A 27,858-nucleotide genomic window follows, 5' to 3' on the forward strand; every position below is an offset into this window, starting at 1 on the left:
GAACCTCCCTGCTCTGACGTGAACCACAGGGAGCGTTTCCACCCACTAGAAAGCAGTGGATGAACGCAGATGGAGTGTCCACTCAGTTCAAGGTCCTGGGACCACACGTTAGAGGCACAAGCCCAAGTTGCTCGAAGAGAAGGCCGAGATGTGAGAAAACAGAGCAGCATGATGGTTACGTGACACACCACCGCCCACCGACTCCAGAATTTCCTTCCCGTCAGTACACGGTAGATCCACGTTTCCAGTCCCTCAGACCAATATCTTGGCTCATCCTTGATTTCTCTCTTTTTCTGCCTCCCCACATACAATCCTTCAGCAAACCCCGTTGGCAGTGCCCTGAAAACATAACCAGGACCCAACCCTTCCCCGCCGTGTCCTGCCTCCGCCGGAGCCCAAGCCGCCACGTCTCTCCAGGCCAACGCAGTGCCCTCCTCACTGGTTTCCCGGTGGCCACCTTTACTCACATGCCTCCTCTCCCACAGTCTGTTCTCAGTGAAGCAGCCCAGGTGTCCAAATATAAGTCTGATGATGTCATTCATCGGCTACAACCATCCTCTGGCTTCCTTCCCATCTCGAAGGAAAAGTCAGAGTGTTTACAAGGACACGCAGAGTCCAACCCAGTCTGCCAACCTGCCTTCACTCTGACCTCACTCTCATGTTCCCTCTGCTCTCTCTGTTCCAGCCACACTGGAGCCTTTGCTCTTCTTCTAATAGTTCAGGCACCCCCTCTATTCCCCCTGCGTCTAACTCTCTGACCCTGGCTGGCTGCATGGCTCGCTGCCCGCTTCCTCTTCTCGCCAAGGCCTTCCCCGAGCGACATTGGTAAAATTTTCACGTACACCCACGGCTCTGTCTTTCCCCATCCCTGCTTATTGTTTACCCATAATATTTATTCAAATATGTCATAGATTTGTAATATATATTTCTATTTTGTCATACGTTATACATATTTTTATTTTATTTATTGTCTGACTGTCTCACCAGGCTCTAGGCTCCATGAGGGCAGTGCTATTTGGGTTCACTTCATCCACTGCTGGACCCTCATCACTTACAACAATGCTGGGCAGATAGTAGGTACTCAACAAATGTTTGTTGAATGAATGAATGATTGGTGTAGTCATGAACAAGGAACACTGAAGAGAGAACGTGTAACTGAACCATGAAAGGGCTCTTGGGGGAAGTACTTAAACTAAGACCTGAAAGATGAATATGCATCCAGTTGGGTAGATGAAAAAGATGTGAAAGGACGTTGCAGGCAGAGGAAACAGCAGGAATGAAGGTGGGAAGAGATGTGCTCTTGGTGCACCTGTGACTTCAGCTATAACGGGACATGCCTCTGGCCACCTCCCACCTCTAGTGAGTCTCTCGGCTTCTCTGTCTCGGGGACATTTCCAAAGCTCGGAGAGCTTTCTCAGCCCTCCGGGGGAGTTAGCACCCACAGGGGAACCCTCAACCAGTAGGGGAGCCACAGTCTCCATCCTCCTGAATGTCTGTGCATTTGACATGTTCCTCAAAGGGCACCTGGAAGGGGTGAGTCCCAGTTGCTCACAGAGGAAACCAAATCAATAACGCACCTTTTATTGGTGTTTCTCCCCCTTCCTTTTCTTCTCTTTCTTGTTTTTCTCACACCTGCTGCCAAGAATCACCTCCCTACCTGCACTTAATCCTTGTCTCAGGCTCTGCTTTCACGTGACTCTAATTAAGACAGTGGTACAGAGGTGAGAAGTCATGGGATGTTTGGAAAACGTCTGTAGCTCAGCATGGCTGGAATATAAGAGGATTGTTGATCATGATGATTACAGAAATAATAACTCCCTTTTATGGAGCATTTACTGTGTGCCAGTCAAGGTGACAGTCTTGACCTCCTGAGATGGGCAAGATCCTCATTTGAAAAATGAGGAAACTGAGGCTCAGTTTACTAGTGAAAGATCACATGCTAATATGCAGAGAGATGTAGTTGGAGAGGTAAGTCTGACTCAGATTTTGGAAAGCCACAAATGCCAGTTTACCAGTTTAAGGAGTTTAATTTGATCCTGCAAATGGAGGGATAGTCATTGTAAGAGTTTAAGCAATGGGGAGACTAGACTGCTTAATGTTATTATTATTTCATCTAACAAACATTTATCAAGTGCCTACATTTTGCCACGGAGAAGTGTGAAAGATGGATCAGAGGGAGTAACCATGGTCAGGAAGTCCAGCCAAGAGACCCATGAGCCTGCCCTGGCCCTTTCCAAATTGGTCCTACTTTTTAAGATCCACTTGAAGATGTGCTTCCTCCTTGAAGTCGTCTGGGACGATTCCATCTCCCGTTGCTGTTTCTTATTGCTGAATTCTGATCTGGTTATCATTTATTGAGTACCTTCTGTATCAAGGCCCCAGGATGAACGGTAAGGAAACCATGAAGGTGAACCTGCGGAAGAGAAGGATCTCAGAAACACAAACACCCAAGGGAGGTCTGTTACTTAAGTTTTTATAAGCTTCAGGTTTGCAACCTTGTGCGCATAATTTTATACTCTAGATCTCTTTGCTGGTTATGTATTAAGAATTAGTTATGTCATCCATTTGAGTTTCTTCCTGGTTTTACAGCTTATACCAAGCACTTCTAATTCCTGTAGTGGACATTTATGTTTTGCCTCTCCAGCTTTCCTTTGCCCTTCTTCTGATAACAATAACCCATTTTCTCTAGAAAATTCCTCCATGCCTTTGCACTAAATCCATCCAATGTAAATGGTGGTGTCTCCACCCCAGCTTCCAGTGGCCGTGTGAGTCCAGGTGGCCAATCAAAGCATTGCATCCCTCTGGACACTGTCATTGGCTCAGGGAGAGACACAGTATCCAATTCCAGCCAAGGAGACGCAATCTGGAGACCAGCTGGAGCTCTTGCAAAAGACATATTTTCTTTCCTTTTGTTCTTGTTTGTTATCCTTGGGAGGATATACTGGAGTTTCTAGGTACCATCTTGAGAAAGGAGCGTGCCAGGGAAGGAAATACAGCAGAGGAAAGCAGAACCACAATGCAGGAAAACCACGTTCTTATGATGCTGCTTGTAGCTGGAATCCCGGCAGACCACCCTGAGCCTTTCCTAAACATGAGCCAACGAGTTCCTTTGCACAAGGCAATTTGAGCTAGGTTTATAACACCAGTCACCAAGGAAGTCGTCACTTACAATTTTGCCCTAGAGTCTGGAATGACTTGAGTGATCTTGGGGCTCAGGAAATCACCCTCAGAAATACAGAGGACTGAGGGAAAAAGGGAAACGCTCACTGCAGTCAGTTTCACATCAATCCACGGGCTTCACAGCCTAATGCACAACTTAAAAATCACAGCCCACAGCCTTACCCACTGTTGCTGTGCTGCTCTGTGAATCACAGATGTTGAGAGAGTCACTTGGTGTGTGAAACGTGTTGGTGTCATTTGGAGGCTCTTGAGAAAGAAAGCCAAGGGATCCTTGGAGGTCGATCTTAACCACCTGTGCAGGCTCCTGGACAGCCTCTCAGCAGCACCGTGTCTGCCATCAAAGCCACGGTCCTTTAATTGTTACTTGCTGTCTCTTCCCTCCCCAGCCAGAGACCCAACAAGCTCCTCTTCTCTTCCCTCGCCATCAAATCCTCCTCTCAGGAAATCCACCGGAAAACTCACTCGCACTGAATTGTAAATTACGGGAAGGTTTCTTACCTTATGCCTCCCAAGCATGCTGGGTTTTGAAGAGGCAACAGATCCCTAATGGATGCATTTCAGATGTTAGCGATAATATCCGTTGATTTTTAAGGGTTGGAAATAACAGGATACCCCACCCACACTAACTTAAATTTTTTTGAAAAGTTGTGTGCTGACACAATTGAGAAGGCAAGAATCAGGCTAGCTTAAGAATGTTTTATTCAGAGCCTCAAAAGATACCACGAGAACATTCTCCCTCTCCCTCTCTCTCTGTCTCTCTCCTTCTCTCTCTGTCTCTCAGTCTCTCTCCCTCCCTCCCTCTGTCCTCCCACCTATAGGCACTCCTTCTTCTGTATAGTTTCCTTCTTACAGAGGTTGCCCTTGTGGGAGCAAGACAGATGCCTCAGAATGGCCCCAAATCCATCAGAAAATAATGTGAGTTTTCTAGGCCAGTGCCATATAATCCTGGGATGTCCTCTGACAGGACCTGTTTAGGTCACCTCCGTATCCTTGAGCCAAGCCCAGGCACCATAACACACTGAATGTCCGAAACCTAAATCGCCCCAAAACGCATGAACCAGAAAGGGGGGAGGGGGTGCCCCCAGGGCGGATCCCTAAGCTCTCCCCACAGAGTACGTGGTGGGTTCCCAGCCACAGAGGACTGGGTGAGCTTTGGGGGCTTGGGACCTATAAGAACCCCCACAGCAGCCTTGCGGGCAGCTGCTTCCTCGCAAAGCCGACTGCATCTCACATGGGAAAGACGACGACTTTGGGCTCCAGCATCACTCCTGAAACATTTCCGGAGTTGGTCTTTGCCCCTCGTGGGCTCACGGGTTCATTGACGGCTCCTAAGCAGACAAGCATCTCCTCAGTGTCACAGCCGTGTCGCTGATGCCAGCGAAGGGAGTTCAGCCCCTACTCGTCCCTGCTGGACTCTGACCTGCGTTCCCGTCGTGCGGCGTTTCCCCCCATCAGGGTCCACCCTGGGTGTTCCAGCAGAGACACACACCCGTGGGAACCTGGGCTTAGGAAAGCCTGACCTGTTCTCCCGCGCTGACCCAGGCAGGAGCGTTTCTGCGAGAGGAGCAGGCCGCCGGGAGGGGAAGGAGTGCCTTTTCAGGGACCAGGGACCGTGTGAGACACCTGCCAAGGTGAGCAAACCACCGGGAAGAGGAAAGTGGAAAGCAGAGACGCCTTTCTGGAGCTCTGCGCGGCCCCCCCGGTGGAGACTCTGGTGTGGGTCTGGGGGTTCGCCTTGTCCCCCGGTGTCCTTGTTCCCGAGGAGAGGGGAGCAGTGGGAGCCGGCAGGCTGGCGAGTTTGTTTCAGGACACCCCCTGGACTTGGAATCACGGGATCAGCCACAGAGAGAGCCGCCTGGGTGGGGGAGAGTCCTAATTAGCCCCTCTTTTATTCTCTGTCTGCTGATCCTTAATGGTGGATCTGCTTTTGCTCCCTTTCCGAAGCGGTTAGCCAAATGGCTTCTTAAATACCCAGCAAAGGAATCGGGGAGTTGCAGGAATTATGGCTGCTCGCTCACCCGTGCTGCCTCTGTGAGGACTTTTCCTGTGTCGCCTGCAGGGAAGGACTCTCCGGAAGCAGGCTGACTGCATGGCTCTCTCCCCTCGGCGTGTGGGCATGCTGCCCTCACGCTCTGACTCAGGAGACACACTTGTCATTTGGTGAGCTGTTATCTCTCGGGCTCTCCCGTTCAGCCGGGGTATTGGAGAGGACTGACCTTCCAGTAGAACCCTTCTTCAATCGTCTTGTAGGCAAAGGGTGGTCACATTTTAAAAATAAATCTGTATTGGAATGGACTCTGTAGCTACAGAGGGGGTGACACCACGTGCTGGACACAGGCACTGGCCATAATTGCCTCCCTGCCGTCCAGTGGAGACCCCAGAGAAAGCGTAATGAAGTACCGGGGGAAGAAAAAGAGCCTGGAGGCTATATGGTGTCAACTTTGTGCGTACACCTGTTGTTATTTTTTCTTATCATAGTATTCTATTTAGACACCAAATAGGGGTGTTCCTTCCCTAGAATTGAATTTCTAGAGTCAGAATCTCTTATTGCTTGATGGAGAATAAATGTTTTAGTTTATAGAAAACAGTATTTCTCTTCCCCATACATAGACCCATCTTTTAGATTCCATGTCTTCTTCTATACGCATCTATCTGTTTCTAACATGTGATGCATCATCTCAGAATTGTTAGTGGGTCACTTGACCCCCGATGCAGGTTAAATGCAGAGAGAAGTATTACACAATAATTATAATAGAAATAGCAATGTTTTAATATGTATCGGGGACTCATTCCATGGCAGGTAAGCATTTACTTCGTGAATCTTCACAATGACCCCATGAAATAGGTATTATTTTTATCCATATTTTTTCAGATAAGGAAATTGAGGCACTAAGAGGGTTTTTTTAATTGTGCAAAATACATAGAACGTAAACTTTACCGTCTTAACCGTTTCTATGTGTACAGTTCAGTAGTGTTTAGTATATTCACACTGTTGTGAAACCAATCTCCAGAATTCTTTTCACCTTGCAAAACTGAGACTCTGTACCCATTAAACACTAACTTTCTCCCTTTCTCCCAGCCCCTGGTAGTCTCTATTCTATTTTCTGTCTCTATGAATTTGACGACTCTCGGTGGCTCATATGAGTGGAATCATGTAGTATTTTTCTTTTTGTAACTGGCTTATTTTCACTCAGCATAATGTCCTCAAGGTCCATCCAGGTTGTAGCCTGTGTCAGAATGACCTTCCTTTTTAAGGCTGAGTCATATTCCATTGTATGTACAGACCCCATTTGTTTATCTATTCGCCTGCTGGCGGACACTTGACTTGCTTCCACCTTTGACTGTTGTGAATAACGCTGCCCTGAATGCACAGAATTTTGACACATCATCAGAAACCAACATTCGTGGTACCCATTTCCAAGACCTCTTTCATTTTTGCCTCTGTCACTCATCTTGCAGGACAGAGGTTGGCAAACTACGCCTGCATGGGAACAAGTTGGAAATGCCCATTCATTTGTTATCATCCGTGGCTGCTTTTGGCAGAGTTGCTGCCATGGCTGAGTTGAGTAGCTGTGAGAGAGATTGTACAACCCTCAAAGCCAAAAATCCATACCATCCATTTTTTTACTGAAAAAGTGTGCCAGTCTCTGCTCAAGGACTCTAAGGAGGCCTTTCCTCCGTGGGCGATTATTTACATGGCATATTGAGACCCTACACACCCAGCCAAAATAATTCCTTCATGCATGGGTGCTTGCAATCCTTGCAACAAGACTTCATGCCATTGGGTTAAGTGTTACCTCTTGCTACACTCCTTTGTTAAACAGAACATACTTCTGGGAGAGACTGTATATGTCAATTCCTGGAAATTTTGTCAGAATGAACTGCTTAGATCACTTTCCTCTTTGATAGGCAAAATCAGGACAAGCAGAGATTCTACCTCCTGGGGAAATGAGGAAACCTGGGAAAATGGGTCAGAGATGGAAGCCAGACTTGCCTTCTGTCCTGGGTTAGTCTCAAACAGCACCAGCAAGTATACCTCACACAAGGTACTCCTCACCAGCACAACACCCGGGCCACACATCACCAGTTGAATACAGCACATCTTTCTGCTGAGCTCAGACATTGGCCTGACAATCCTTCTTGACACTGTCAATCATGGGCATAAGAGATGAAACTGCTTTGTCATCTTAGACCTAGAAAGAAACCACATGACTTCCCTCATGTGACCCCCACTTATATAGAATTTACATAAAGGATCTTGGAGAACATTTAGACCAAGGATCACAAACCCAGAAGAATACAAGAGCCAGGAGATAGCTTACATGAGGAACTACAATAGGGAGGAGTGGGGACTGCAACAAACTGAGGAACACATTCCTCCCCAAAGGAGCAGCCATGAATGCATCTACCTGACTATGGCTGTACAAAAAGAATACAACAAGGTGCTTAAGAGTTTGGACTTTTGTGTCAAATTGCCTGGATTTAAATCCTGGCTCTGATCTTTATAAATGAGAACCAGAGCTAGATACTTAAACCCTCTGTTCCTCAGTTTCTTCAGTTGTAAAATGGATATAACATTCTTATGACAAATTTGATTCTTCGTTGTGTTGGGAAATTAATCTGAGTCACTTTGATCACTTGTATATTCATTTTATAAGTAAGAATATGCCTCTAGCCACATTCTTTTTATTTATTATTATTTTTAATTTTATTGTGGTCACATTGGTTTATAACATTGTATAGATTTCAGGTGTACATCATTATACTTCTATTTCTGCATAGATTACATCATGTTCACCACCCAAAGACTAATTACAATCCATCACCACACACATGTGCCGAATTATCCCTTTCACTCTTCTCCCTCCCCCCTTCCCCTCTGGTAACCACCAATCCAATCTCTGTCTCTATGTGATTGTTTGTTGTTAGTATCTTCTACTTATGAGTGAGATCTTGTGGTATTTGAGCTTCTCCATCCGACTTATTTCGCTTAGCAAAATACCCTCAATGTGCATCCATGTTGTCACAAATGGCTGGATTTCATCCTTTTTATGGCGGAGTAGTATTCCATTGTGTATATATACCACATCTTCTTTATCCATTTGTCCCTTGATGGGCACTTAGGTTGCTTCCAAGTTTTGGCTATTGTGAATAATGCTGCAATGAACACAGGGGTGCATGTATCTTTATGCATTGGTTTTCATGTTCTTTGGATAAATACCCAGCAGTGGAATAGCTGGATCATATGGTAGTTCTATCCTTAATTTTTTGAGGAATCTCCATACTGTTTTCCATAGTGGCTGCAAGAGTTTGCATGCCCACTGGCAGTGTATGAGAGTTCCCTTCTCTCCACATCCTCTCCAACACTTGTTGTTTCCTGTCTCATTAATTATAGCCATTCTGATGGGCGTGAGGTGATATCTCATCGTAGTTTTGATTTGCATTTCCGTGATAGTTAATGATTTTGAACATCTTTTAATGTGCCTGTTGGCCATCTGTATACCTGCTTTGGAGAAATGTCTGTTCAGATCTTTTGCCCATTTTTTAACTGTGTTGTTAGTTGTTTTGTTGTTGAGACGTTGTATATTTTGGAGATTAAACTCTTATCAGATATATGGTTTGCAAATACCTTCTACCAATTGTTGGGTTGTGTTTTTGTTTTGTTGGTGATTTCCTTTGCTGTGTAGAAACTTTTTAGTTTTATGTTGTCCCGTTTGTTTATTGTTTCTATTGTTTCTCTTGCCTGATCAGACATGGTACTTGAAAATATGTTGCTAAGACTGATGTCGAGGAGTGTACGGCCTATGTTTTCTTCTAGAAATTTCATGGTTTCAGATCTTACATTCAAATCTTTGATCCATTTTGAGTTAATTTTTGTCTGTGGTGTAAAATAATGGTCTACTATCATTTTTTTGCATGTGGCTCTCCAGTTTTCCCAACACCATTTGTTGAAGAGACTTGCCTTTCTCCATTGTATGTTCTTGGCTCCTTTGTTGAAAATTAGCTGTCCATAGATGTGTGGGTGCCTCTAGCCACATTCTTAACCTCAAGAACATCTGCACATATTCTACAGGTTTAATTTAGATCTGGGTGTGTGGGGTCAAGGTGAGAAGGTAAAATGAACTTTCCAGAAGCCTTTTCATTATGTCACTGCTTTTGGCTTTGTCCTCCACCCCAAAATCCAGTCTCACCCCAGCAGTGGAAGTGAAGATTCAAAGATGGGGTCACATCAGGTCATTTCTCCACTCAAGACCCTTCCAGGGCTTCCCCATCTCCCTCAGAGTAAAAGCCAACTTCTTTTTCAATTGCCACTGAGGCTGTCCCGTCTCCCCGCCTGGCTTCCTGTGCCCTTCCCACGTGGCCTCACCGCTTCACTCTCCCTGTGGCCCAACCTCCTTCTGGACAGTCTCAGGCCCTCCTGGGTGTGCCCCCTCCTCAGGACCTTCACACTGCTGCTTGTCTTCTCCCAGGGGCACACACAGTGCACTCCCTCTCTTCCTTCAGGTCTTGGCTCAAAGGTCTCCCGTTTAAATGGCACCACCCCCACTTCCACCACCCTTCAGCGCTCTTCTCTGCTTTATTTTTCTTGCTGGAACTTATCACCATGACCTTGTTTGTTCACCGTCCACTTCCTGAGGGCAAGGACTTGCTGGTTTGATCAGCACTGAGTTCCTGGTGCCTGGAACAACACCTGCCAGCTGACGGGCCCTCTATCAACAGCTGTGGAAAGGAAGGGTCCCATCTAAGAAGTCACACAGTGGGCGGGAGTGGAGAGTGTCATCTCTCTCGGTCTTCACATAGAGGATTCTGATATCAGAGACAAACTTCTCATCCAGAGGAAAAAATCAGTAAACCACTCAGAACAACATTCTCCTCATTTGGGTGAGGAGATGCCTGTGTACTTCCCGTACTGTGGAATTTCCCTGAACATCCATATAAAAAAGAAAGAACATTCCAAGGATGGTGGGTGGAGCTCCCTCCAGGCCCAAGGGAAAAGATGCAGGGGTTCTGACTGATGATGGATATTGAGTTGACAGATAGTATTCAGAATTGTGTTAAAATGGCTGTGTTAGTCCATTTCAGCAAAGAATAAAGTGTGGTGAGAAAAACATCCTGGACATAAAGGCAAGAGATGGGGTGAGGTTGGAGGAAAGGGATCAGACCATGGCTACCTCATGTTGTCTGTTTGCTGCATGAAGGCAGAGCTGTGACAGCTAATTAGGATTCTTTGGCAGCTTAAATGGGAACAAGAGGCCATGGGCTGAGCGTTCCCTTCGCAGACACTGGGTAAGCAATTAGAGCAAGCAGAAAGATTGCACACTGTTACTTCCAAGGCTCTAAAGATCAAAATGACACGAGTCAGACTTTAGAAGCCAAACAACACATTCATGGTCAAAAGGGCTTCCATTTCAGAGATTTTGAAGAGTAATTTTCACTATAGGTGAATGTTGAATGTTGAATGAATGAATGGCAAAAGAAACCTAGATTTGCATTAAGCATTGAGAAGCATCTAGTGAGGTATAAAGCCTCCATCTTCTGTTTCATTTCCATGGTATTTCCAGTTAAATTGACTTTGTTAACACACGTACTTTGTGATTAATGGGCCACTTTAGTAAATTTGGGTTTTGGACGTATTGTTTGCTGAATGCTCAGAGGCATCAGCTGGACTGATTTACCTGGAGCCAGACACTCTCTATGGGCCATAGGTTTCCTCACAGGCACCACCTGCTGGCGGCAGCCCAAATTGCAGGCATAGTACTTTCCAGGATTCTAAAATGCGTATAGGGTGAGGCTTGCTAATTCTCCTCCATTTCTGTGATGGAAATTACTTCTTTGACTTCTAGTTCTCTGACTACTGTTATGTTGTTATATGAAGAGGGAAAACATATTGACAACAGATGCATTAAAGTGTGAGATATAGGCCATAAGTTATTTTAAATCCTCTAACTAAATACTCAGGCAATTAAACACTGTGTCTCATGTACAGAATGCATGTTATTGACACAAAGCCATTGTATTGTTCTTTTGAATCCTAACATTAGAACAGTAGTGCTGTGCATGATGATTTAGGAGTCAAACTTCCACTGGTGCTAAAATGAGGCTAGCAGCCACCAGCTTAAACATCACATTTAAGATGGATCTGAGTGTACAACACACCTGCTGTGAACCAAACCCTGATTTCCATCAGAAAAGCTCATTAATGAAGATAGCAGCAGATAATTAGTACAACTCAGCAGCGTATTCCTAGCTTCTGCTTCTGCAGAGTTCAAGTTAATAGGGGAAAAAAAGCATGGTGAAATGTGCATGTAGAACCCCAAATTAGAGATTATACACTTATCCAAGAGAGCTATTTTTTATTATTTGTCTTTCAGGGTCTGGCACTGAGAGTTTCTGTCTTATAATAGCTTGACATAGAATCCAGATTGTAATTTTAAGGTGAATTACTGAAGCTTCTGCTATCTTTCCTTTGAGGAAAAGTTCTTTGATCCAAGAAGAGAGAGAGAGGAAGTGCCAGGAGGTATAATGAGTGTTTGTGACCAAGATGAAAACCAAGCTTAGGGTCCTTCCAGGTAACACTAAGGAGGGCAGATTTCTCACTTTGGGGCAATGGTCACAGTTAAGGACAAGAATCAGTGTGGTCCGAAGACCCCTATACAGACTCCTCTGTGGGCCCTCAAGTCCCTGAGCAACATTTCTCATGACAAATCCACCTGGATGGAGGGTCCAGAGATCAAGTCCAGACAAGCCTCTCCAGCAGGTGTAGACACAGGTCAGGACAGAAGGCAACAGCAGGGGTCCAGCCTGGGGTAATAGTCAGGTCTTGGGGAGGACCTGAGATGAGCATTTCAGCCACCTCTGTACATGCAAACACTTTTCCTTTTGCAGAGCCAGATGAAGACTTTAGAGGCCCAAAGTTCAGAAGAAATTATGGAGGTTCCCATATAGAATTCAAAGTTAAAACCATACTAAAATGTTTGTACTGGTCTAATGAAGAGTCTTAAGAATAAACATAAATCGTTCAACAAATATTTATTGAGTTTCTGATGCATACAAGGCACTGTTCCGGGGGCTGTAAATTCAGCAGTGAGCAAAACTAAGTCCCTGCCCTCGTGATTCGAGGAGGAAAATAGGAAGTCCTGTTTGATGTAGGATATATATGTGTATATATATGTGTGTGTGTGTGTGTGTATATATAGATATATGGATATATATCTCCTATATCCTATATATATTTTTTCATGAATATAGTTTCATATATACATTTTCTTTATAGAGGAAAAAAATAGGAAATGTTTTCATATATGTTGTATTTTATATAACCTATATATATAGTTTCATATATAGAGATATATATCCTGTATCTATAATTTCATATATATAGTTTCCCATATATAGTTTCCTCCATAAAGGAGGAATATATATATCCTATTTACATATTAATATACATATTACATATATATGTATATCTATCATATATATAATCTATCCATCTATTGGATAGATCAGGACAGCCTAGGAGTCGAATATAATTTAGTACATTTCTCCCACTGGGCCACTTTTGAGAATAAAAGGAGACACTGTTCATGATCACAGTTGTAAAGCTGCCCTGTCCTGGGCAAACCAGGATGTGTGGTCACCCCGAGTGTGGACCAAGGAGGGCCTGCTTCACTGGGCAAGGAGGGTCTGATATCGAGGGGGAGATTTCTGAGACAGAGAAAGACTGAGCAGTGAGCGTTGATGTGTTTTCTGTGGGTCGGGGACCCTGAAGCGGTATCTCACTGAATATCAACCTGCAATTTAATGCAGTTTCCAAAGGAAAAGTGACCCCCAAGGTAAGACTTAGAAAGAACACGGTAGTGATTCTGGAAGGGCCATGGGGTGCACACAGTGAGCTGCATGGTTTTAAGGAAACATCACATCCTGGAGACTTTCCCGTAGTGTTTTCAAAGATACAGTACACAACATTTTTCAAGATGGTGAGAGGAACATTTTTTATGTTAGTAGGTTTATATTTATTTTAATGTTTATTAGAATAACATATGTCTGACACATCCAACTGTGATTTCATGGATATTCTTCCTTGGGACCAGACTAAATTTAAAAAGTAGCTAGTCTCAAAAAGGCATAAAGAAACATACTGGTGAGTAATAACACAGGTGGTCCGTGGACGGAGTGACAGATAGTGAAGGTCGTACACAAGTGACCAGAAAATGACACTTTGACATATGACGTCATTAAAGTGGAGGAATCGTTACCTTCATCAGTAAGAGCGGGTAAACCCCTTTGTGGAAACTTGCGATTGCTCTGTTTTGTACCAATTGGAAGTATGACTGTATAGGAAAAGAAACAAGTTCCAGGGCCACACGCTGACTCATCACCTCTTAGAAAGAGTAGAAAGACAGCCGTCACTTCTAACTGTGTGTACGCAATGGTACAAAGAGGAAACATTCACCTGCACAACTGGGTCCACTGCTATTTAAAAAAATTAAATGGCTCTGGTTTAATGATTGTGATAAAAGTTTATAACACGTGCTAATTTTAAGTAACTTTTAAGTAATAATATTTCAGACTTTCACTCTCATTCCTCCCTGCTCCCCACTTGGTCATCACCACCACTGCATCCCTGACACCCTTGCCCAAGCCCCCAGCCTCATTTTACCTCCAAGACCTTGCCGCTCCTTAGTATTCTCCCATCTCCCCTTCTCCTGCTATACTTGTTAGAGTAAGGCTTGCTGCTCTCACAATAAACCTCCAAATTTCAGGGGCCTAACACAATCAGAGTTTATTTCTCTTCTGGATGACAGTCCAACATGGACTTTCCTTGTCACCCTCCACAAGATGATTCAAGGACCCATGTTCCTTCCATCTTGTGGCTCCTCCATCCCCAAGGCTCCTCTAGCGCCATCTAGTGGAACTGGGGAGAGAATGGAAAATCACGTACTTTGCTTGACACCAGGCCTGAAACAGAAGCTCCTCTGTTCTGCTAGAGCACGGTCAGGTGGTCTTAGCTGCAAGGGAGGCTGGCTGTGCGCCCAAGAAGAAGTAGAATGAAGAGGCACTCTCGGGGTGGAGGGGACTGAAGTCCAAGGAAGGAGGACAGCCTGTAGCAGCTCGTTATGTTAAACTGACAAAAGTTGTTCAACATGTATCATATTATAAATGTATGATTTACCTCATAGTTTTATAATATGTAAAAATATTGTATCTAAAATGTATTAAATATTTAATTTTAACTTAGTGAATTCAGAACATTTATGAGATATTAATATTATGTAAAATCAATTCTGAAAAAAACAAAATTGTCGTTTTTGCAATGAATTTGCAATCGCCATTATGGTTTAGCAAGTTGTGATAAGTAAACTAACTCTTCGTGGTCGTTCTGGTCCCGGAATGATCTGAGCACTTAGATGTGTTAACTCTTCTCATCTTCACAACGTCCCCATAAGGTAGGTCTTAAATTACTGATGAGGAACCTGAGGCATGTACCCAAATTTGAACCCAGGCGGTCTGGTTCCAGCCTTCACCAGGATGCCCATCACAAATAAGCACAATTCTCGATGAACAAGAGACAGAAGAAGGGAGAGCTGGGAAGTGCGCCCCACTGAAAATGCGGATTGCCTGGAGGGATGGAGCGGAGGGCCACGCGGTGGGGAGGTGCAGAGAGGCACAGCTGGGGCCCTTTGCTCCACGGAGGATGCCTGGACCCCTTTCCAGTGCAGGAAACAGCGTGACCTGGGAAGAACGAAGTCGGAGTCCCTGCCCCAGCAGAGGCGCAAAAGGAGGCGAAGCTGAGCCCTCGGCAGGGAGTGCCTGCAGGGGCTGTAAAGAGAACTGCCAGCCTCGGGGAGCTGAACAGGGGCCAGAGGAGCAGGAGTTAAGCTGGAGATGCGCCAGGGAGCCTTTGGCTGACCTGAATTTCAAATATGCAGAGGCTTCTGCACTCTCAACAGATCAGCAAATAAAACCCCTGTGGGGGCCAAGGTCCTCTTGGACCAGCTCCCTAAAGAAAGAGTCTGGAGTTTAGCAGATTTCAAACCTCTCTGAGCTCTGCTGTCAGCAGGAGTCAAGGAGCTCAGTGCCGTATTCTGACTCCTCGAAGGGTCTGAGGAATTCTTGTCATGGCAACTCAGTTTAGAGGTTTTCCACGGTGTTGTCAGAGTAAGGTCACTTCATTCAAACAAGACACATTTCCAGGGCCTCAGGACCTCTATACACAGTGTATTTCAGAGCTTAAATTCAGTGATATGGAGATGATATAGATAGATAGATAGATAGATAGATAGATAGATAGATAGATAGATAGATAGATAGATAGATAGAGAAAGATGATGGATGGATGGATGGATGGATGGATGGATGGATGGATGGATGGATGGATGGATGGATAGGTAGATAGATAGATAGATAGATAGATAGATAGATAGATAGATAGATAGATATAGAAAGAAGATAGATGGATGGATGGATGGATGGATAGATGGATGGATGGATGGATGGATGGATGGATGGATGGATGGATGGATGGATAGATAGATATAGAAAGATGATAGATGGATAGATATAGAGATATAGATAAACTTTAAACATTCCTACAAGAAATCTTAAATCAACTAATTTTAAGAAGCAAATTTAGAATGTTGAACATAGTAAAATTACCAATTGTTGTTATATTTGGAAACAACTGGGAAAAAACATTTACTTTCTTGGTGGACAAATTCATCAAGAATTTACCATGTGATAACTTGTTTTCATCAGTTTTTATTTTCCTTTTGTTTTGTTTTCAGAAGTTCTTTTGAATTGAAAATGTGATTATTTTTCTGTACTGCCACACCTTTCTGTATCTTTAGTGCTGACAAATAGCAGAATCTTCTTTTCTTTGAAAGCTGAGAAATGGTTTTTGGAACGTAAGTGATCATGTGTGCCCACACCCTGTTTACCCTCTGGTGGGCTTCCGACGGTGGTGGAAATGAGTTCCTGCATCCGCTCTCCCTGGAGGCAGACCTGGGGATTTTAACCCTTAAGGTCAGCTTCAATTTCAATTCCAAGACTGTTCTGTAGTTTTAGAAAATTAATGGGTTCAGCTCAGGTTCAACCCGGCTCACATTAATTGCTTTTAGACTTGAGATCCAGTGAAATGATTTCCACCTCTGTTCACTTCGGTTTGTTTAGCAAATGAGTTCCCTCTCTGCTGGCATGGGGCTCAGCCCCGGGTCAGCTCAGGTCGCCTGAAACAGAAACACGCACGCCCACTCCCTACCTTTGCCCAAACACCTATCCTGTTTTTCCCTGGGATCTAGTTGTTTCATCACATTTCTGATGAAACAAACAAGGGTGATTTTATAGGAAAGAGGAGGTGTGCTAAAGAGAGAGAAATGGGCCCACTGTGGGTCGAGGGCCGCAGCTAGATTAACCGTCGCCAGACACTGGGAGACAAAGAGAACAGGTCGGTGAAAAAGAAAACAACCTCAGGCACAAGATCACAAGTGTATCTTCTTAGAGTGGATTGTGTCTGCGGCTGGTGCACTTCGGCATCACGTCATGACAGCCACAAAGAGACTGAACCCAGTGAGGTTCCTTGCACAGCTCCAGCCCTCCTGGGCTGGCCCAGATCGCCTATAGGAATATATGCCATGACACATACCCAGCAGTGACACAGCCTCGAGATCAGAAATCCTGGAAACATTTCTGCCCCACACAATCCTGTAAGCAGGTACCCTTCTCATTTGCTTCTAAACAGCCTATACGAAGGGCAGCCTGTCGATGAGCGTAGCTATGAAAACCTCAGTCAGCCCTCTGTTGAAATGCAAAGGCAGACAGACACTCCTGAAATGGGACTAGTTTCTGGATTCACTATTGGTAATTTGTGAGAGGTAACGAATTCTGACGCTGAGAGGCATGAGGTAAGAGGAGAATCCCCACTCGCTCTGGAGCCCCCCATCCTCCCCCTTCCTGCACTGTTGTGCGCTGACCCCCATTGCCTGGCAGAGTTTAGATTCCATCTTGCGGGGGACTGCAGCCTCAGTGATAGCAGGCAGCAGTGGGTACCTTAAGTGAGATCCATGGGGGTATGCGTGAGGAACACGCCCTCCTCCCTGCCTAGCTTGTGTTTTCTCACTTGTGAGAAAAACATGGTCTCAGAGAAATTTGCCTCCAGTAAAAGAAAAACAACAACATCAGTCCAATAATAAGTGGCACCAACATGCACTTTCTTTCCTGGGAGACCTCAGGGAGTGGGGGCTCTCTGCTGAACTAGAGAGAATGTCCCCACCCAAGGGGGCGGCCACCTCTCAGCTCCAAGACATCGTCCCTGTGACCAGACATGGGCCCAGTGCTGCCAGAGCTAAGCACTCTTCAGGAGAAACTAGAAACCCAGATGTTTAGGTAAAACCTCTCATTTTTTGAATGATGGCAACAAACACATGTTGAAAAATAAAATAAGTCCCATGAGCCAAATTTGGCTGGAAGACCATCCATAGGCAGTAGACCTCAGGCCTAAAGTATAGCAAGGGCTCTTCTACAAGTCCTGTGATCGCTGAGCTCAGGTGCTGAGGAAATGGAAGTGGACCTGGGATGCAGGTAAAGGTGAGTCAGGCTCTTACAGGTAGGACAGGGATGAAAACCAAGACAGGAAATGGCCTTTGGCCGCAGAGAGCTTTGCTCCTGGGGGAGAAGACAATGACAGATGAGGAAGTTCTCCTTTCAGGGGGCACCAAAGGATGGTGCCCGCTTCCACCTGTAACATGCCCTTTTGGCATCAAAGACTGTCACCCAGTCTAGCATGACTGCTGCTGTAGACTGTTACTCTGGATGTTCCCAATTAACCAGGCCTCCTGGCATGTATACCCTCGTGTAGTCCTCGTGTAGTCCACTGAGACTGGCCTCAGCCATGTGGCAGGTTTGACCAATGGGATTTTAACAACAGTGATGCAACTAGAGGCTTGATGAGTGATGCACATACGGGCTCGCTCCTGGAGCACCTGTTCTTGGAATCTAGCCGCTCTATAAAGAAGCCTAATTGAGCCCTGTGGGGAGAGCGAGAAGAGCCTCAGCCTGCCAGCCATCCCCACCCAGCCACGCAGCTGGCTGACTACAGCCCCACGAGAGACCCCGGTAGAGGCCAGGGAGAGTATATAGAGTGAGGCGAAGATCAAGTACAGGCTGCCTCATCCTCCTCCCTGTTTGTGCGGCTTAAGAATAAATCGGGTGTCTGCTGAATCGTGCCTGCTGGGTCAATGGTCCAGAGAGGGTGGTGGAAGCCCCAGTACGTGGCAGCTGTCCAGCAGTCCAGATTCCGCTGTTTATGACAGTGCCCTGACCTCCCTGGTGTCACTTCCTTGAAGCTGGTGACAACATCAGAGCTGCCCCATCTTCATCAGACCAAGTTCCTTTTCATAAAACAGCAGCTCGGCAAGTTCCCCTGTGAGCACTGCAAAGTAGACAAGCCCATGTGGGTTTATCTGTCTTGTAGACATACTTAGAGAAGCTGTGGTTTCTCCAAGCCTGACTCGCTGAGTGGCCTGGGTAGGATGGAAACGAAGGAAGCAGCACCGATGTCCCTCTGCCCCTCTGGATACGGAAACGACTGGGGCAATCACGTCAAGCTTCCTTGTCTCCTACAGAGAAGAACACCAGGGGTCCCCTGGGCTCGGCTTCCAAACCAGGAGAATCTGGAGCTCCTTACAGCTGTCCCTTTGCACCTGGAGAGGCCAGCTCCTTTATCTTCCCAAAAAAGCTGCCTCCAAAGGGACCACCTTTCCCCACAACTGGAAAATTATAGCTTAGGCTTAGCTGTTTTCAAGGTTTTCATTGTTGGGACTGTGCATTGGATGGTTACCCCACTTGCTTGCTCTTCATCCATTCCACTCCTTCTGCTAATGGTTTTTCCATCCTCCTCTGGAGACCACGCTTTGCACATCCCTAGCTCTGCGTGTGGAAGGGGGCAGTTCTTCCGCTCTGCACCCCCCGGGCCACCTCAGCTGACATCTGTTGGGCTGCAGTCACCTGGCGGCCGTCTGGGGCGGGATGGTCTGTGGTGTCCACACTCACACAGCTCAGGTGTGGGTGTGACCTGTGGATGTGTCTTTTCTCATGAAGCGGGCTGTCTCCGGTCATTTACATGATGGTCCCAGGGTTCCAGGTGGAGCGAGGGAGAAAGCCCCGCTGCACACATGCTTTTTAAACCTCTGCTTGTGTCATGTTTGCTGCCGTTCCCTTGGCCTAAACCAGCCATGTGAGGAAACCTAGGTTTAGGGGTGGAGACACAGACTTCACCCCCTGGGGGGGGAGGATAGGACAGCCCAGCGCAGAGGCACAAGCGCCTGGGCGCGGGAAGAACGTGTGGCCATTTTGCAGTCAACCATGTGTGCTGTGATCTAAAAACAATTTAAGGGATTTTCAACCATCATTTTGATTGCACTCATTTCTCACTCTCTTCAAGTCTTTGCTCAAATATCACCTCAAGGAGGCCTACACCACTCATCATATTTAAAGTCATGAGTGGTCCCCCATCCAAACACTCTCAACCCCCCTTACTCTGATCTGTTTTTTCCATACCATTTATCACTTTCCAACTTATTATGTAATTTACTGATTTATTAAGTTGGTTGCTTATTGTCTGTCTCCCCTGGGAAGAGTATATGCTCCATAAGAACAGGGATTTGTTTGTTTTTTTGGCTGATAGAGCCCATATGGGGACATATCTCTATAGGCCCTCACTAAATATTTATTTGAGTAAATGAATTCATTGACTTTGGAACCTAATCCACAAGTAAGAGTCGCTCTTATTTGTGATTCTACCTGTAAGTATTTAATGTCGTTTTTCCTTTTGTCCCATTAATTCCCCATTTCCTGAGAATTTAATCTCACCAGTTGTGGTTTTGCCAACATGATCCTTTCAGACGCTGGATGCCTCTATCGGTAAGGAATAGCCAAGCCATGCACTGCGTCAAAGAGAAGGCTCCAGCCAAAACATTCAGGCAGAACAACTGAGGGCTGTCCTTGGCTGGATTCACATTTTTCTCTTCCAGCGTGTTTGACAGAATATTTCCCACATTGCAGCTTTTGTTCTCAGGCTGAATACTCCTCCGTGCCTGGCACTTTGCTCCTTAACAGCTGTGACTGGGCAATGCCCAAGACCCACGTGGAGGAAACAGTTTTATTTCTTAGAAGCTAATCACTGAACTTCGTCCTCGCACCTGTGAGGAGAGGTACCAGGCCTGCCGCCATCTGCTGCCCTCCCACAAAGCTAATTACTGACGGTAAGATGTTCCCGTTCTCTCAGGGGCCACAGCAAAGTCTCAAAATGGATTTTAACTCACTGTAATTAAAAGAAATGCATCCTCTGCAGTGTCGTAGAGAGAGTCATGCAAGCAAAGTGGAAGGGTATTGCAAATCCCAGAGGGCGGGAGTCCCCTCTAGCGCAGAGAAGGCAAGATTTGTTCCCGATATCTTGGCTCCTCCTCCTGGAGGCCCACCTTCTTCCAGGGCCTTGGCCAAGTGGTGGGAAGATTTCCTGAGATTCAGGAGTTCAAGTGAGGAGTCCCAAAGACTGCGTGTGGCAGCTGCTTCTGAACGGTATGGTGGAGCCACATTGTATGTGAATTTCTCATGGAAATCTAATGACTCACACAAGCTTGGAGGGGAAAAATAGAGGAAAATCATAATCAAGTAATGAGGGAGAGTCCACCTGCTTTCCATGCTCCGAGGAGCTCCCTTGTGGCCATGGCAAGAAGGAAGCCAGAATCTATTCTTCCCCTGACAGTTTTTTTTGCAGATACCCCTCAGGAGGTGAGCATCTCGCTGCACTAGCCTTTGAAGATCTCTAGTTCCACACAGCATGGTCCCTGACACAAGCTCCTCTCTGGATACCATGCTCCACCAAAGAAACTGTAACCAATTCAGTTGCTGGGAGGGGGCACGACCTGTCAGAATTACCGAGACAGTCCCCAGATTCAACACGATGCAGCCCTAAGGAACTTCCGAGGGTAAAGTGGGCTCAGCAAAATATTTTGTCTTACATCCTAACCGCTATATGAGACTCAATTCTGCTAAACCTAGAAGGTTCTTGGATGTGACAAACACAAATTTTGAATGCTAAGGATACTAATTCCAGGAAGTTAGGTAGACATTGCATTTGCAACAGTAATAAGCATTATAAACGGAGGAAGCTAAGTAAGAGCAGTGAGATGGGGTTACCTTCTTAGGGTGATTTCATTTGTATAGCACTTTGCATGTTTCTGGATAATTTTCTCATATCTTCTTCTCACTTAAAAAAACTTCTGAGACAGATAAGGAAACTGAAATACATAATGCTAAATGACTTTCTCGGTATCAGGTGGGCAATTTAGCAGTCGCACCAAAACCTGGCTCCTGGAGTCACATCCTGGGATCCTCTTACCCCATCTCTGCATCTCCCTCGAAAAAGCAAGCCACCTTTCCCGTTTTTTCAGATGGCCTAATTATCACTTTGGGTGAGTAGGTATAGAGCCATGCTAAGTTCATTCTGGTCCAATTTTTATTAAGTAGATGTGCATTTCCCTCTTCTCTTGAATCACAACTTAAAATTACTCCGAAATTCAAGCAATTTGGAGAGAACCTTGCCTCCCTTCACAACATCAGAAAACCCTGAAGAAGAATTACAAGTTTTCATCACCTCTTCAGAACATGCAGATTGTTAAAAAGCTGAGCATTTGGTGGGGTGGGGTGGGGACAATCCATTAAGTAGAAGTTAGAGCCCCTTCCTAGAGATTCAGTCAATGCATTAATCATTACAGACATTCATAGAAATAAAGTAATCACGTGCATTTATGCCTCGGTTCCTAAATGCAAAGTGACAGCCGATGACTTTGCTACAAAAATGATGTTATCGGGACAAAAAGAATCTGAGAGGAAATTGAGAATGTGGGAAGGAAATGGTGATAGAACTGAACATTGGCAAAATATACATCACAAAAGAAGATTGGTTTAATGCAATATGACCCTCATAAACTGCAGGTGTTAAAAAGATCATCTGCTCATCAGGTGAAGAGTTCCTCAGGTTGGAAATCTTCGCTGAGAAAAAGCCAGGCTTTGGGCTAAAAGGAGCCACCTAGGTAAAGGCTGTTTAAGCTTGTATGAGAAATAATGTATCATCAGGGAGTAGCCTGTTTGACAATTTTTAGGTACAATATAAGAAAAATATCTGGGGGCACAAAGTATCATGTCCTTCATTTAAAAAGTAGTTTTTCTTAAAACACAGCCCATTTTGAAGTCTTTTGGAGCAGCGAAGGCTTATTAATCTTTATGTCAACAAATACTTACTGGTCTTATTTGCTTGCACTGTACACTGTCCTCCATTCCCCAAATCTGTTGGTGAATTAGTTATTTATTGCTTTGAGGATCTTCTCTACCAGCCTCTGATCTCATCGTCTTTCATTTATTCACAGTTTGCATATGGTAAGAGCATCTGGGAACAGTTGCCCCTCATTGCTTCACCCCTGACCTGGGAGGAGCAGCTCTAAATGAGAAAGGGGTTGGAGACTTCATGATTATTCACGAAAAAGTCAGACCACTATGGACCCAATTAAGTACTGGCTGTGGTCCAGCATGGCATTCTGAAGTGTGGACATGACTACAACTCACACCAAGCATAAGGATTCTAGATGGTACAGAGACAGATGCTTTTTAAATACAATCTTTGTATATTTAATTTAATGTATTAGAAAAATATAAGTAACACATCAAAACTGAGATTGCAAATATTTTGCTTAGAAGAATGTTAAGGGTATTTTTGTAAAATAAAAAAAAGTAATAGAAATAGTAGAAGTGATGTTTAGATATGCTGCAAAAAAAAAACATGAAAATGGTACACATAGATGACTGAAGCCTGAGAAGGGTTGTGGCAGTAAATTCATTCATTTATTCATTCAATAAGTGCATCTTGAATTCCCTTTCTATGTCAAACCTACTTCTAGATGATGGAAATATAGAGATAAGCAAAAAATAGATGAAATAACTTCCCTCATTGTGTTTGCATTCTAAGCAGGGACTGTATCTTTCAGGATGCTATTAGACAAAAATAACAGAACAACAGACTAAAAGTGGTTAATAATAGGAGTTACCATCGATTCTGCATGACAACGAGCTCGGAGGCTGCCAGTTGCAGACGTAGCCATGACAGCAGCTCCAGATATCAGGGCTCTGGGCTACTTCCCAGCAGCTGTCTTGGCTCTATACTCACTGTCATGTAGTGGCTGCTACAGCTCCAGCCACAACATCCTCACACCACCATGTCTCATACTTATGTTTCCTGCATGGCCACAGCAGATATTTGTGTTTGGGAGTCTTAGTCCCTAAGAAAGGGCAGAATGAGCTTACTCTCAAGATGATTCTCAAAGTGGAATCTCCAGAGTAGCAGCATCAGCATCACTTGGGAACCGAATAGAAATGCAAATTCCCAGGCCCCACCCAGACCCACTGAATCGGAAACTCTGAGGGTGGTGACCGGTAATCTGTATTTTTAACAAGCTCTTCAGATGACTTGGTTACATGTTGAAGATTAAAAACCACTGCTTTAAGAAAATCCTATTTCGGTAAAAAGTGGCCTGATTTCCATAAAGGTAAATTTGAAACGTGGATTGCTAAACAGGTATAAATAGATATTAAGAGCTAGGCTTCCGTTCCTCTCTTGGCCACCAGCTAACTGTGTGACTCCAGGAAGTAAATTAACCTCCTCGGATTTTATTTATTTAAATGATGATGGAGGTAGGGGGACGGCTTGAGAGGAAATTTGGTTAGATCAGTGGTTCTCAACCAGGGTGATCCCCCCGTCAGGGACATGTGGCAATATCTGGGGACATTTCTGGTTGCCATCAAAATGGGGGAGCTACTAGCAGGCGCAGCACAGAGATGGTGCTAAACAGCCTACAACACACAGGACTGCACCCCCAAACAAAGAATTACCCAGCCCAGAGTGTCAATAGTGCCGAGGTCGAGAACCCTGGGTTAGACGAACTTCAGGGCACGTCATGGCTCTAGGAAGGTTGTGGCACAGGCGAACCTTGAAAACATTATGTCAAGTTGAAGGACACCAGACACAAAAAGCCACATAGTGTGAGATTCCATGTATATGAAGTTTCTAGAATCAGCAAATCCACAGAGATAGAAAGTAGACTAGCGGTTACCAGGGGCTGACAGGAGACGGGAATGGGTGGTGACTACTAATGGGTACGGGGTTTCTTTTTTGGGTGATGAAAATTAGAAGTGGTAATGGTTGCACAACTCTGTGAATATACTAAAAACCACTTAATTGCACGCTTTACAAGGGTTATTTTTATGGTATGTAAATTATATCTCAATAATGCTGTTATTGGGTGAAAAAGCAAGGTGGGGAGGGAGATGAAACGTGAAGCCTGAATGAAAGATTCTTGCGAAACCATTACCCTGTGGTGGGAATGTTTCTTTCTGTTAAGTAACCACAGTAATAACTCTTAGAGAAAGCTGCAATTTTTCCACGGCTAATACCTGAACTTTTTTCAAAAGAGAATACATTTTTCCAAGAATCATCCTGACAACACTTTTCCTTCTATTAACTCTGAATTTGTCATTTTCTTTCTGTGAATGTGGCTATCATTTTTACCCTTTGCGAAAAGCTTGATTATTTTGGAAACCCTTATGAGAAAAACCGGAAGAAAAAGACTTATTTCCCACAGCTTTTTGCTTCTGGAAGGTTCATACCAGCCATCTACAGACGTTTCTCGAGTAGCCGCAGTGACTAGTCCTCAGGCTCCCTGCAGCCTCCCGTGGTGTTCTGGGTAAAGGAGATTCTTTGCACTTCCATGAGCTCCCATATCTTAGAAACTCGGAATGCAGTGCTTGGGCTGGCTCCCAATTTGTCAAACTGCAATTTGAATTCAAAATTAGCTTATTAAGGTTAAAGAGATGCACATCCTGTAGACCTAAGTTATGTCCACTATTGTGCAAAGTGGGTTAAGGCAGGTTCCGCAATATCAGAATATATGTGTTAAGGAGTAGGCTTTAACGGGGAAAACTATGAAGCAAGAAGCAGCCAGAGGAGGCAGCGGTCCCCTGATCTTGCATCGTTCCGTGGAGAGATGTGCTAGGACCAAGGGCTGCTGGACTCCTGCAGAGGGGCCATGACTCCTGTGGCTGCTACTGATTTTTACTTGGCTGGTGTGAAAGCAACCTTGTCAGTTGGTAGACAAGCCGGCTACCTGGGCACCCGCAGGCTGGTTTTGGATGCCAGTTATGGCAGAAATTGTCTGGGGAATCTGACTGCCTACTGCCTGGAGACTTTGCTGGCCCTCCTGCTAGGGGGACCAGCCATGGATCTGATAAGATGCTGCGTTCCACGGTAGTGCCTCCTGCTGCATGATGGCAAGAGCTGCTGGACCCAGCAAGTCAGCTGTCCAAAACCTTACACAGAGTTCCTGAGGTCACTTTGTGAATATTCTGCTTGCCGCCTATATTGGCCTTGGTATGGTTTTTAAGATACCAAGCAGGTCCATGGAAACAGCACTTGTGTCTCTGTCTGACACACAAACAGGTCTTTGGCAGTTGACTGCTGCCAAAATAATGTGGGTCCCTTGTATAGTCCCGGAAAGGCCTGGTAGTTTACGTAATGGTTACATGCAACTTTTAGGTTTTAATTTCACAAAAATGTTCATGTAAAATAATTAGTATTCTTTGAATGGAAAATGGAGCACCAGAGGCTGCATATTCTACTTAAAAATATATTTTAGGTTTTTTTTGTTGTTTGTTTCTATATTTTAATATTCACATAGCATTGGCTAACCTACAATCTTTTCATATTGAATTCATTGCCGACATTTAAGTCCTTAAGTACTTCAGGTCATAATCTAGATTCGGCCTTCACTTGAGAAAGAAAACCTGCAGACACGTCCATGCACGTCACACACTGGCTAGAGCTGACGTGTATCTGCCCTCTAGATGGAGCAGGGGCGCTCCAGTTTGCCACAGTCCCACTAGCCTCCACTTAGCCCCGTCACTCAGTCAGGTGTGAGTTCACAGGTCCCTTCAGGCGCTCCCATTTACACAAAGCCCACATCACTCCTTTGTTCCTGCCTAAGCTTGCAGGCATTTGAGTCTGTGATGCCTGGTTTAGAAATCACAAAGACCAGTTGTCAAGTCCCACATCCCCTAGTTATTCCCCCTGTAACTGGCAACTTAGGCAACCTCCCTGGACCTCGTTTCATCACCCGTAAAATAATGGTAATAACAAGCGCTATTTCAAATGCTGGTTGTGAGAAGTGAAATAAGATAATCCATGTAAACCTGATAACTCAGCGCCCAGCACAGAGAAAACCATAAAACTAATAGTCTCGATTAATAATATCATGAGTGTCTTATGATTATGATATGTAGCTCTGGCTGCTACAGCAAAATACTATGGACTGGGGGGCTTAAACGGGGCTTAAACACCAGACATTTATTTCTCCCGTTCTGGAGGCTGAAAGTCCAAGATCAAAGCACCGAGACATTTAGTTCCAGGTGAGAGCCCTCCTCCTGGCTTGTAGATGGCCACCTTCTCCGGGGCAGGGAGAGAGCAAGCTCGAGTCTCTTCCTTTCCTTTTTTTTTTTTTTTTTTTGTGAGGAGATCAGCCCTGTGCTAACATCTGCCAATCCTCCTCTTTTTTTTTTGCTGAGAAAGACTGGCCCTGGGCTAACATCTGTGCCCATCTTCCTCCACTTTATATGGGACGCCACCACAGCATGGCTTGCTAAGCAGTGCATCAGTGTACGCCCAGGATCCGAACCAGTGAACCCCGGGCCGCCACAGCAGAGCGTGCACACTTAACTGCTTTCGCCACCAGGCCGGCCCCTCTTCCTTTTCTTATAAGGGCACTAATCCCATCATGGGGCCCCACCCTCATCACCTCATCTAAACCTAATTACCTCCCAAAGGCCCCACCTCCAAATACCATCACATTGTGGGGGGATTCAACATGTGAATTTTGGGAGGACACAAACATTCATTCTATAACAATAAGCATCATCATTTCTTTTTAGATATTGATTTTAGCTGGTGTCAGGTTACCGGGACTCTCTAGGATGATTCTCCTAAGGGAATCAGATCATAAAGTACGCATTCTAGGGCAGTGCCTCCTCTGCCCATGGTTGTGCAGGCATCAGTTTTGTGATTTAATTTTTTCTTATACTCGCACAAAGAGAGACAACCTAGGAAAAGTCTAGCCGGAATAATTCAAGCCTCCCTGGGATGGCTTTCTCGGTGTCGCTATTTAACTTTCTATAATGCTTTGTTTTTAACGTGCCAAAGCATCTCTCCTGCAGGGAATAAAAGAAGAAATGTGTGACACCACCCTGCCCACAGCCAAATCTTTATTTGTAACATCAGTCAGTTTCCAGTTTGGGGGTGACAGGGAGTGCACATGGAGAAGAACAGTGGAGGTACCAGCTCAGGACAGGGCTAGTATTTTTTCAATTAATAGTTTGCTATACTTACTTTATCACACATCTGTCTATGCACCTAAACCACTAGTCTATTTCTTTATCTATTTCAAAGTTAGTTGCAGACATCAGTACAGGCCACCTCTGAACACTTCTGTATGCTTGTCATTAACTAGAGTTCAGTATTTGTTTTCAGTTTATTTATTTAGGTAAGATTTATATGCCATGAAATGCACAAATCTGAATAGTACC

The 27,858-nt window shown here is 44.9% G+C and overlaps 1 protein-coding gene across 1 annotated transcript in view; it reads left to right on the plus strand.

Moving 5' to 3' along the window:
• The window catches only part of TMEM132D (transmembrane protein 132D), a 604,918-nt gene that overhangs the window by 507,533 nt on the left and 69,527 nt on the right, over window positions 1-27,858 (plus strand). The gene's annotated exons all lie outside the window — the stretch shown is intronic.

Source organism: Diceros bicornis, chromosome 35 (assembly GCF_020826845.1).
Source record: "Diceros bicornis minor isolate mBicDic1 chromosome 35, mDicBic1.mat.cur, whole genome shotgun sequence".
NCBI classification, from domain to species: Eukaryota; Metazoa; Chordata; class Mammalia; order Perissodactyla; family Rhinocerotidae; genus Diceros; species Diceros bicornis.